At 37.8% G+C, this 11,112-nt stretch overlaps 1 pseudogene; it reads left to right on the forward strand.

Moving 5' to 3' along the window:
* Nucleotides 1-9,017: 9,017 nt before the first annotated feature.
* LOC101986381 lies at nt 9,018-9,564 on the forward strand (annotated as a pseudogene).
* The last annotated feature ends 1,548 nt before the right edge of the window (nt 9,565-11,112 follow it).

The following is an 11,112-nucleotide window of genomic DNA, read 5'->3' on the forward strand; positions in this document are numbered from 1 at the left end:
TAGAGTTGTAGGTCTCTGCGTTAATGACTATCTACAGCTAGTATAAAATTCTCAGATAAAGAATGAGAATATGGGAATAATGGCAAGCTATTAGAAGTCAGTCTAATACTATGTCCATTTAGCATTAAGTTCTTGGCTTGATATTGCTAGGTATGTGTCTCATCTTGGGGAAGAGGACTTAAATCCAACCACAAAGTGGTTGGTTACTTCCATGAAGTACATGACACTATTGCACCAATGAGTGTGTCCTGTCAGGCCAGTCATTATTGTAGCTTGTAGGATTGACAGCTATGTAAGACTGATGATGACTTTTATCTTCTGGTAGCTGCATAGCACCTTCTAGCACTATGAAAACTGTAGAGATGGAGCTTCCAGGTAAGTAATAGCTTTGTTCTTCTTGTGTTATGATTCAAGTATGTGGTGTCTGAAGTAACATGGTTTTACAGACTTGATAGATAACAAAGAGCAATGCCAATAGAATATAATATTTGGGGATATGTGAAACAAAGAAATATTTTTAAAGGTATTTTTCACTACAGGTTTGTCTACATGCACTATATGGGTATGACAAGGACAGTGTTACTAAAGGTATAAACAATCAGGACCTGTCTCCTGAGTTCCATTTTCTTCCCTTTTATTGATTTTTATTGAGCTCTACATTTTTCTCTGCTCCCTTCCCTGCCTGTCCCCTCCCCCTCCAGCCCTCCCCCAAGGTTCCCATGCTCCCAATTTACTCAGGAGATCTTGTCTTTTTCTACTTCCCATGTAGATGAGATCTATGTAAGTCTCTCTTAGTGTCTTCATTGTTGTCTAAGTTCTCTGGAATTGTGGTTTGTAGGCTGGCTTTCTTTGCTTTATGTTTAAAAACCATTTTTTTTTTGAAATTCAGCCTGGGCACCTTCAGGATCCTCAGACTTTGGAATGTCCAGGTTTTAGCTAAAAGTATTTCTCATAATCACTTTTCTTCTCACCATCAGTCAAATATCTCCCATCATTATGACTTAGTGTCAGGGATATTGAGACTTTCTGTCCATTGACATAACTCCTCAGAGCAAAACTGTTCTAGTAGAACATCCCATGAGCTCCCTCTACTTTCCACATTCTCCTATGAGAAGACTGAGTGCTCCCTTGAGAGTCTCCGAACATAACAATCGACGCATAGCAGTCTTCGTTCCTTGTTGCCATCTTGAAAATACACAATAACATATCCCCTCCCATCTTCTCCTCACTTCCTTCCTTCCTTTTTTATGTCACTTGTTACTTAATATACTACCAATTAGAATTCTATTTGGAAATAAGTTTAACTAATTTAGAGAAAGTTTAAAATTTCAAGAAAAAAAAATCTCTAATATTTTTGGCAGTAACATATAATAGTAGAAAATAATTATGAGAAAATTGAAAGAAAAATAGATCACAGAAAAAATGACACTACCACTCCCCCACCCACCAAAAAAGGTGAGCATAATAGCTCCTGTTTTGCCATATTTTCAGGACTGGCTGTTGCCCTTAGCAATCCCTAAGGCAAATACAAACAAAACAAATCCTTTCCTCATATCTTCATGAAGCTGTCTGGGATGTGACAAAACTTTGAGGAACTGTTTTGTGATAATGGTTTTTTACTTTATTGGTACTTCTCCGGAGAAGGTGGTGAATGGCTGCTTTCAAATACATAGAGCTAGCAAAGGCTGGAGTCAATAAAACCTCACAGAATAATTGGGGAGGGAAGAAAAAGAGGGGCAAAAGGACATAAAAGGAATGAAAAGGGAAGTGGGACCTATAAACATAAAAGCCCCGGGAGTATGGTTTAGGGGAATAGACAATGCAAATCAAAATTGGGAATAGTTATTGGAAGAACAAGAAAGCAAATAAAACAAAGAGATATACAACACCTGTCATCAGTCTGTACGTCCAACTTATCACAGAGCCTTTCAGCCATTTGTGTTTGAGTTTCATCTGGCTACTGCTATGGGAAATGTTTAGATTTTTCTGGGACTTTTTTCACCGTGAAAAGACATAATGGGTGGATGAGCTTCAGGAGCAATAGATATAGCCTCCTCTTTAAGAATACGAAAAACAGGAATTGAGCAGTGTTCGTAAATCAAGCAATTTTGTGTTTCTTATGCTTGGAAATAAGAATTACTTGATGAAAAATAATAAAAGGCAATAATACGTCCCTCAGAGAAGGAAAACTGACAAAGAAGAAATCGGGTCAGGATTTCTTGATGAAATTTGCACTTAATTTCAGTGCTTAAAATTTCATGCACTGTGTGTACGTGGTTAAGATAAATGGAAATCACCTTCCAGCTCCTGGGTTAGCTCATCAGTGGCATGAAAGAGGACCCCCAGAAGGGTGAAAATGGCTAAAGGCACTGGAAAATTTGACAACTACAGGGTTCAAGCATCACTTCTGCTGTTCAGATGTGGAAGCATCTGGGAGGCATTTAGAAATAATGCCTGTGAATAGATGGGTAGCATACTAAACAAGAAAAAAAGATGTCGTTGTCATTTCCAAGGTAGTTTAGCAGTCAGGCCGCCACAGGAAAATGTCCACTGACATCTATGCATACTCACTAAAATAGCTGCTCAGAACTTAAATTTACAGTCTCTGAGGGGCTAGTAGCCTACATAGTGGCTAAGGACCACAAGTCTGACCTGTACCAGTTATCATGGAAGAGTCATCATGAGTCACAAAAAGAGAATTGGGGAACAGAAGAAGATAAGTAATTATTTGGATAAGCCATATGAATTGGGATGCATATCAGAATCCAGAATTTTAGTAAAGCCAGGAGATTCAATGTATGTGTTGCCTGTGTGGTGTCCCCAGCCAGTTTTGTGACTTTGACTAAGTTTTGTAACCTTCTAGCATACAGCACCCTCATCACTAAAATAAGAGAGTATCACTGAATGCTTTCTTAGCTCTGCCTACTCGGAGAGTATTTTCTATTATTTTCTATTCATGATAGCAGTCCCAATTATATGGCGCTGTGCACCTCCAAAATGTATTGGTGTGATAATGTTTGTTCTTTCAAACAATTCTGTGGGGTGGCTTATATAGAAAGTACTATAGCTCATTTCCAAGATAAGGAAATGAAGGCTTAGGAAGGTAGGATGCCTTTCTCAAGGTTGCTTAGTTAATTAGTATCAGAGAAAGACTAGAAACACAAGTCAGCTCCGCTTGTAATGATATCACCTTATTCCTTGGAGAAAAAAAAAAACTAAAATAAAACCCTGTTAAGAAAGAATTTCTTTATGTGCATTTTCTTTAGCCATTGTATATCAACAGGAATGAGAGTTTATTAATTTATTAAAAAATTAGAGCTATAAAAAGAGAAACCAGAAACTGTACATAAAAAAATGTAACAGAGTTTAAAAAGCATTTTTTCTTGTAATTAAAATTTTTGTTTTCAGAATTTTAATCATAAGCATACTATTTACATGATTTCTTCAGCATTCCCTTTTCCTCTCCAATTCTTTCATGACCTGCAAACTTTCTCATGGATGCATGACCTCTTTATAATTATTGCCATACATATATAATATCTAATATATATGACATCGAACTAATTAACATATATATGCATTGGCATGTCAGCTGCTGGTGTTACTGTGATAGTTTTATTTAGATAATCATATTGTTGAGATTATATGTCTACATATTTTCTGGCATAAATAAAAGACACATATATCTTCCCTGGCTTATATAGAAGACATAAATAACCCAAAACAGTTACCCTAGTCCTCTGGTTCTTACAATCTTTCTTCCCCCTCTCTTACCACATTTTCTGTGTTTTAGAGTATAAGAGTTATATTGTAGATGTGTCATTTGAGGTTGAGTGTCATGTCCAATTTTGCCCAATTATGAGTTTTTGTAAGAATCTCTTTCATCTACAAGAAAAACCTTCCTTGGTAAGAAGTGAGAACTCCACTTACCTGTCTACAGAAGGAAGTTAGAAATTATGCTGGTTTAGAAAATTAGCAGTAGTCAGTTCTCCCTTTAGGTCCATAAACTTACCATGCACAGATAGTTGGCTAGGTTTATAGTATTAGGCATGAACTAGCTCTTATTTAGCTGGTCTTGAGTACAGCTATTATAGTTTGAGTTACTATTACTGTGAAAAGACACTATAGCCATGGCAACTCTTAGAAAAGATAAGATTTAATTGGGGATTAGTTTACTGCTCAGAGTTTTAGTTCATGGTCCTATGGCAGCATTCAGGCAGACATGGTGCTGGAGAGGTAGCAGAAAGTTCTACATATGGATCCAAAGGCAACAGGAAGAGACAGTGAGACATTGGGCCTAATTTGAGTGTCTGAGTATCTGAGATCTCAAAGCTTGCACCACTAAGTTTCTTCCAACAAGATCACACCTCTTTAAAGTGCCATCCCTAAGAGACAAAGGGGGCCATTTTTATTCAAACCTCTACAAAAACTAAACAGCTGTTGTTGTCCCCAGTATATGTCTGCCATGATTGTAGGCTCCTGGATATTTTACCAGAATGATTAGTGATATGGTCACTGGCTTAATATGCAATATTTTAGCACAGAAAATTTGAATATGAGTGTTATTAAGTGTTGTCCTCCTTCACTTATTTTTGATAGATACAGAGATTTTTCAGAGAACATATTTGCCAAAATAGAGCTTCCATACCCAAATGATAATGTCATACTTTTTAAAAAAAATGAACATTTCTTGCAACAGATGGCGAGAATTACGGAAAATCACAGCCAATCAAAATGCAAGTTGTAGAACCCAGTTCCAATTAATGTATCTATAATACAACTCCCCAACCTTTAGCTCAGGGCATCATTGCAGAAAATGGTACAGAAATATTGTAAAAGTTATAGGAACAGGAAAAATGCTATAAGATTATGTTTCCTAAAAAATATCAGAGAAGCTACCCCCACGAATTCTCATCAACATGACTATCTAAAAAAAGGCTAAGCAAGGACAATGCTAAGAGATATTCTTACATGGAAGAGGTAATCCCTAGACAAAGAATTGCAGGCAAATAGAGAATGATGACAGCTGGAAAATATACTTCTTCATGGGAGACCAGTTGTCTATACAATACCAAATGGTCAGCCCTGAAAACATACACATATGTAACATAAACATAATGTAAATTACATTTATATATTTACGAATACATGCTTTTACAAAATAATGTACGATTTAAAGAGAGTGAGGGATGGAATATTTGGGGGAGAAGAAAGGAAAAGGTTTAAATGATACAATTATATTGTAATCTCAAATAGAAAATAACATGCAATGTAATGACTGAATTTCTGATAAGGGTCAAACTGAGTGCTTGTGGGCTGATATTTGATATTAGAAACAAAGTGGAATGTCTGGAATTTGGTTTTCAATATTGAAAACCTCACAATTAGCAACATATGTTTGTAAAGACAGAAAATTAGACCTTTCCAGAATAGTGTAAATACTGGCTATATCAAATTTGGCCACCACACCCTGCCCACATTTTCTCTTGTCTCTCTCATTTTCCCATTTTTATTTCTTGTCTCAACTTCTGGCTTCAACATATCCAAGATAAGACACTAAATAGCTTGTGTTTAATGATCCTGAACATCATATAGGAAAAGCCATGAGAACAGAAGTATTTTAGTGAAATAAGGTATATTCTGTCATAAAAGTATCCCCAAGAATTCTTATAGGGACATAAAATATAGTGGGTTCATAAAACTAGGTAATTCCACAAACATAATTCCCCTTCAGTTAATAATGTGAAAAACTACTGATACGTTGCATAAGCCTATATTTGCTGACAAACATCTGTAACCCTAGATGTAAAATTGAGTATTATAGAATAAAAAAAAATTACTCGGGAAACCAGCATGTGATATAATAGTGTAAAGTTGATATTTCTATCAATATATGCAAGTTTAAATTTAAAAACACAATAGAATGGATGGAAATACTACTAATACAAAAATCGTATGATTTCAATACTTGATGTTGTACAAAACACAATAAGAGGGATGATGAGCTAGCATTAGCATTAGAATCCTTGTTGATAGTTTCTTGCTATCTATATGAGTGATATTAAATCCTCTCCATCTTTGGACATTAGCTTAATGTGCAAATTTGACAAAAACAATCTGAATATGATAGTATCAGAGATGTTTCTCTGAAGAAACAACTTTGAAAATACTTTAGAAATACCAGTCAGCTTGTCAGTGTGGGTGGGGAACTTTCAAAGTCGCACATCCTGGTGAAGATCTGCAAAGAGAGAGAACCAGTCTTCTCCAGGGAAGAGTCCTCTGACAGTTGTCCAGTCTCAAGTGGCTATCTGTGAACACATTTACATGTTGCACTGTAAATGAACTGAGTAGGCTGCATTTATAAATGTGTATGTGTGTCTGTGTGTGTGTGTGTATATGCATGCGTGTGTGTAACAATAATAATTAAAGGATAGGAGGTTGTGAATTTGAGAAGAAATGAAAGGGACACAGGAAGAATTGGAAGAAAGGGGTGATACAAATGCTATAAACAATAAATTTTCAAAAATAAAATACAAAATCTATGTTTAATATACTTATCAATAATCCTTAATTAGTAAATTCTCAGCATCTGACAACATATTAAAACTCATTACACTATAAAAATCTTTGTCCCCTCATATCACCTTCCAAATTCAAGGTAATTTGTAAATCATTAGTCCAGTAAAAATTAGTATTTTAGTCATTGTTTTATGTGAATCTAATTGTGGAATTAGGTAGATAATCAATACATTAAGAAGCTTCTCTGACTTTAATGTTGCAAATAGACCAATATCTAGCACCATGCACAAAACTCAAGTCCAAATGTATCAAAGACCTCAATATAAATTTAGCTTCTCAGAACCTCTCTGAAGAAAAAATGGGGGTAGCCTTTAACACACTGCCATGGCAGACCACTTCCTAAATGTAACACCAGTAGCACAGACATTGAGAGCAACAATCAGTAAATGGGACCTCCAAAAACTGAAAAGCTTCTGTAAGTCAAAGGACATGCTAAATAAGCAAAACATCAGCCTACAAAATTGGAAAAGATGTTCACCAATCCCACATCTAACAGAGGGCTGATCTCCAAAATATATAAAGAACTCAAAAAACTAGACATCAAAATACCAAATAATCCAATTTAAAAATGGATTCCAGATAACATAGAGAATTCTCAACAGAAGCCTTTCAAATGACTGAAAGAATTTTAAGGAATTTCTCAACATCCTTATTCATCAGGGAAATGCAAATCAAAATGACTCTGAAATTCCATCATACACCTGTCAGAATAGCTAAGATCAAAAACACTAATGGGAGCCTATGTCTGAGAGGATGTGGAGCTTTTAATCCCTGCTCCAAGGGGGGATATAAAATGAGAGGAGAGAGAGGCTTGGGGCTCAGTCTGCACTCACCCAACCTTGGTAGAGGTAAGACTTTTCTGGTGGCTTAACTGTTTTGCTTTTCTGATCTTCAGCTTGAACCCCTATATCTGTCTCTGGGTTCTTATTATTCATGCTACAGGAACGCTCCTCCACTGCTGGTGAGAGTGCATACTTATTCAGCCAATTTGGAAATGAGTATGGCACTTTCTTAGAAAACTGGAAATCATTCTACTTCAAGACCCAGTAGTAATGCTCTTGGCATATACCCAAATGATGCTCAATCTTACCATAAGAACACTTGCTGAACTATGTTCATAGTAGCATAACTCATAATAGCCAAAACCTGGAAACAACCTAGATGCCTCTCAACCAAATAATGCATAAAAAAAAATATGGTACAGTTACACAATAGAGTATTACTCATCTGGAAAAAAACCACAAAAACATCATGAAATTTGCAGTAAATGGATGGAACAAGAAAAAAGACATTCTGAGTGTGATAACCCAGACTCAGAAAGACAATCATGGTGTGTACTCACTGATAAGTGGATACTAGATGCAAAACAAAGGACAACCAGACTACAATCCATAGCTGCAGAGAAGCTAGGCAACAAGGGTGACACCACACTAAGAGGGACAGACATATGCTTGCCCTGAGAAGGGGAAATATTTGATATCTCCAGGATAACCTAGGGGCAGGGTGGGCAGTAAGCAGGAGGGGGTAGGGGAAGAGAACACGAGGGAACAGTCTGGGGATGAATGGGCTGGGAGAGCGAGGAAAGAGGTATTTTGATAGACAGAGCCATTACAGGGTTAGAAAGAAACCTGATGTTAGGGAAATTCCCAGGAATTCACAAGGATGACTGCAACCAAGATGCCTAGCAATAGTGGAGAGGGTTCCTAAACTGACCTTCCCCTATAATCAGATTAGTGACTACCCTACCTGTCATTATAGAAACCTCAACCAGTAACTGATGGAAGCAGATGCAGAGAACTACATCCAAGGACCAGCCTGAACTAAGGGATTCCAGTAGAGGCGAGGGAGGAGAAATTATATGAGCACAGGAGGGGGGTCAATATCATGATGGGAAAACCCACAGAGAAGGTTGACCTGAACTTGTGGGAGGTCACAGACTCTAGACTAATAGCTGCCTGCATGCAGCCCAACCAGGCCCTCAGCATGTGGCCCCTCGCTGTGGGAACAGGACCTACCCCTAGTGCATGAACTGGCATTTGAAACCCAATCTATATGGTAGGATGCCTTGCTCAGCCTTGAGGTGGGAGTGGAGGGCGGGGGGGAGGCTTGGTCCTGCCTCAACTGAATGTGCCAGGCTTTGTTCACTCCTCATGGAAGGTCTTACACTTTCTGAGGAGATGATGAAGCTGGGTTGGGGGAAGGTGGGTGAGAGGCAAAGAAGGAAATGGAGGGGTACTATGGTTGATATGTAAAATAAATAAAAAATAAAATAAAGATAATGTCACATCAGCCTGGTGTCAGTTCTCCTCTCCACGTATCTTGCCGTTTGATCGTTGCTTCCAAAAATAGCACTTTAAAAGCAAGAGCTGTTTCCTATGCTCATTCTTGATGCCAAGCATCACTGTGTTTAATAATTACAGAGACCGCTGTTCTCCATTATGTCACAAGATCGAGGTAAAAAGGAGAACCCAATGCGGGAACTTCGCATCCGCATGCTCTGCCTCAATATCTGTGTTGGGGAGAGCGGGGACAGACTGACCCGAGCAGCCAAGGTGCTGAAGCAGCTCACAGGCCAGACACACGTCTTTTCCAAAGCTAGGTACACCGTGAGGTCCTTCGACATCAGGAGAAATGAAAAGATTGCTGTTCACTGCACTGTCCGTGGAGCCAAGGCAGAAAAAAAATTCTGGAGAAAGGCCTGAAGGTGCGGGAGTATGAGTTGCGGAAGAATAAGTTCTCAGATACTGGGAACTTCGGATTTGGGATTCAAGAACACATTGAACTGGGCATCAAATATTACCCAAGCATTGGGACCTATGGCCTGTACTTCTATGTGGTGCTGGGCAGGCCAGGTTTCAGCATCGCAGACAAGAAGCGCGGGACAAGCTGCATTGGGGCCAAACAGAATCAGCAAAGAGGAAGCCATGCGCTGGTTCCAGCAAAAGTATGATGGGATCATCCTTCCTGGCAAATAAATTTTATCCACAGGGCCAATAAAATTTTTCTCAGAAATTCAAAAAAATAATTATAGAGATCTTGTCAATTCTGTTTATTATCACCATTTTATAGCTGAGAAGCTAGAGACTCAGATAAAGCAACTTGAACCCTTATCTAGCAGATGGTTTCACTGTAATTTAACCTAAGTCTGTCTCCAGGACTTGAGTTAGGATTGACTGCACAACCATCTCTAAAATTAATTATTCTATATTATCATTGTATGTGCTATAAAAGCACTTTGAATATCCTTACATTGTCAAACTAAAATGGTGCATCATAGAAAGATTTCCTACTGAAATGAAATGATGTTTTTAAAAACTCAGATTCTACAATCATAGTTGCAATGGACTCTATCCTATATATAATATTATATATAATTAATATAATATATTATATTAATTATACAATATGTGTGTTTATTAATATAGTATTAGTTATATATTATATAAGATATATTTCTAGACCTTTAATATGTATATTAAGTAGTAGAATATTTGCTTATTATGTGGAAAGATTTAGGTTCAATCTCCAGTAACAATAAAATGAGAGGAAGACTTGTTTGTCTGGTAGATTGCTGAATCCAGGTACCTGATACAGATGAAGTTGGCATAGTACGAGGACAGAGAACGTGTGCGGTACAGTATTTTGCATTAAGAGCAGGAAATGCTCTACACTCGGGTCTTCATTCAGAGTCTTAGAACAATATTCTTCCAGGGGATGGTGTCCATGATGACATGTTTGGAAGAAATGGGTGGAGTAGGTAGAGAAAACATCTTAGAATAGGAGGGTTTCTGGGATTTTTTTCTCACTTAGCCTATGTGGTAATCAGTATACATTTAGAGAAAGAAAAAAAAACTGATTGTACCTGTAGTTTTCTATCACTTTACAGCATCTCAAGGGTTGGTTGAATTCTGAGCTGTGTATTAAAATGTGCATGGCAGTTTTGTTGATTTGTTTTTAGTGTTGGAGACAATGTTTGCACTGAGTCTGCCACATTTGTTCTCTAAGTGCATAACAAATGGCAGTCACATTTATTAGTGTTGTTTTTCACTGAGACTTACCCTTATCTTTTGGTTTTTATGTTAACCTGATGCCTTTTATTCTAATGTATGTACTTATTTGCTGTCTCACTTTTCTGTTGTGTTTTGCTACCAAAGCAAAGATCTCAAGCACTTGAATGACATTCCACTGCAGCTACTTTCTCTCCCTCCCCAAACACCCGCTGTGTTTGTGTGTGTGTGTGTGTGTGTGTGTGTGTGTGTCCCTCCCCAAACACCCGCTGTGTTTGTGTGTGTGTGTGTGTGTGTGTGTGTGTGTGTAAGGGTGCACATATGCGATGTAGATGACCTCTGCACATTCATATACTGGTTCTTGTAAAAGTCAGAGACAACCCTAGGCATTGTTCCGCCACCTTCTGTGTTATGATTGAGACTGAATCTCTCTTGGCCTAGAACTGGATGAAATGGGCTAGGTTAGCTGACCAGTCAACTCCCATGGATGTGCCAGTCCCTGCTTCCTCATCTCTGGGATGGTGGA

Source organism: Microtus ochrogaster, chromosome 18, assembly GCF_000317375.1.
Source record: "Microtus ochrogaster isolate Prairie Vole_2 chromosome 18, MicOch1.0, whole genome shotgun sequence".
NCBI lineage: Eukaryota > Metazoa > Chordata > Mammalia > Rodentia > Cricetidae > Microtus > Microtus ochrogaster.